Raw genomic sequence first — 1,142 nt, 5'->3', positions numbered from 1 at the left:
TAGGAGTGCTGTATAAAGGATTAAAGGCCATGGTGTTTTTGAAACTTACTGGTTTCTTATTAAGTTCATCATTTCCTGCTGTGGATCTGTGTATGTATACATAACCAAGTGAGGGCACTGATGGAGACACCTGCCTGGTACCTACCTGCAGTGTTGTATGATGTGAATACTGACAGATGGAATAGCTGACTTTACCAACAACACGATGTTCAAACCAGTTTCCAGGCTCTCTTCTCAGTTCTTTACGCGTTTTTGGAATGCCGAGTTCGTGATCACGTTCATGCTCATGTTTCCAGTCTCCCTGAATGTATTCTTCTCTGTTCATGTCATGTGGAAGAAGTCTTCCCCAAAACCAGAGAACGCTGACTGGCAGGGAATATGGAGAGGTTGATGCGTGGGGACCTGCAGTGCCATGGGATTTCACTCTTGAACACCTGTGGGAACCCGAGAAACTAAGCAAGTATTTAAGTCAGGGACGGTGCAGCTTAGACAGATCTGATGAGGCACAACTTGTTTGGGGCTTGGCTTGTGCTTACCGAGCTCTGTGTAATACTATTCTGGAGAGAGAAAGTTTCCGAGCTGAGGTTCAAGCCAAAGGGGGAAGTCTCCAAATCAAACCTGATCAGCCACAGGAGGTACCATTTTCGATGTCAGCTGCCCTGTGGAGGGACAGAAATGGAAATGGGTGTCCTCGCATTCAGAACAGAAAGAAGACGACGCTGAGGAAGTAGAGGAAGATCCAGGCCAGGGGCCCTCCCCAAAACCACCATCACTGAGAAAGGCAATGGAAAAAACTAAGAGACGTGGAGAGGAGAGCGAGGAGGAGGAAGTCACTGTTACCATTACTCGTCCAACTCTGAAGATGACTGAAATCCAAGGCTCAAGAAAGGAGTTTACATGCTGCCCAAACAAAGCTGTTCACCTGGTTGCTTCGGAGCTGGGACAATGGGGCCAGCAGTGTGTTTCTAGATGGTAATGCAGCTCACCAACTAGGAAGCATTGCCAGGGACTTAGCTGCTGTCAGAGGGATTGGTAGATGTTTGTACAGGGTTGCCACCCTGGGAACGAGTCTTATCAGCCCTGAAGGAAAGATAGCCTTAAAGGCTTGATCTGAAGCCTGAGATGAAAAGTGGAATACTGTT

General features: G+C 47.5%; 1 protein-coding gene across 13 annotated transcripts in view; it reads right to left on the bottom strand.

Annotated features, from left to right (window-relative positions):
* LOC104910496 (amphiphysin-like) overlaps window positions 1-1,142 on the bottom strand; it is a 25,803-nt gene that overhangs the window by 7,262 nt on the left and 17,399 nt on the right. For 7 of the 13 annotated variants that reach the window (XR_004159422.1, XR_004159420.1, XR_004159419.1 and 4 more), the window contains exons 1-2: window positions 537-1,091; window positions 146-434 (exon numbers count right to left, since the gene is read on the bottom strand). The exons of 3 other annotated variants lie outside the window; for them this stretch is intronic. The gene's annotated coding sequence lies outside the window, so the exon portion shown is untranslated. Of the gene's footprint in view, window positions 1-145; window positions 453-536; window positions 1,092-1,142 lie in introns of those variants that run through there. 3 more of the 13 variants (XR_004159423.1, XR_004159424.1, XR_004159427.1) reach the window with 2 other exon arrangements.

Source organism: Meleagris gallopavo, chromosome 4, assembly GCF_000146605.3.
Source record: "Meleagris gallopavo isolate NT-WF06-2002-E0010 breed Aviagen turkey brand Nicholas breeding stock chromosome 4, Turkey_5.1, whole genome shotgun sequence".
Taxonomy (NCBI): Eukaryota; Metazoa; Chordata; class Aves; order Galliformes; family Phasianidae; genus Meleagris; species Meleagris gallopavo.
Note: the sequence above shows the minus strand (reverse complement) of the source record. Positions and strands in the feature narration are given on the sequence as shown.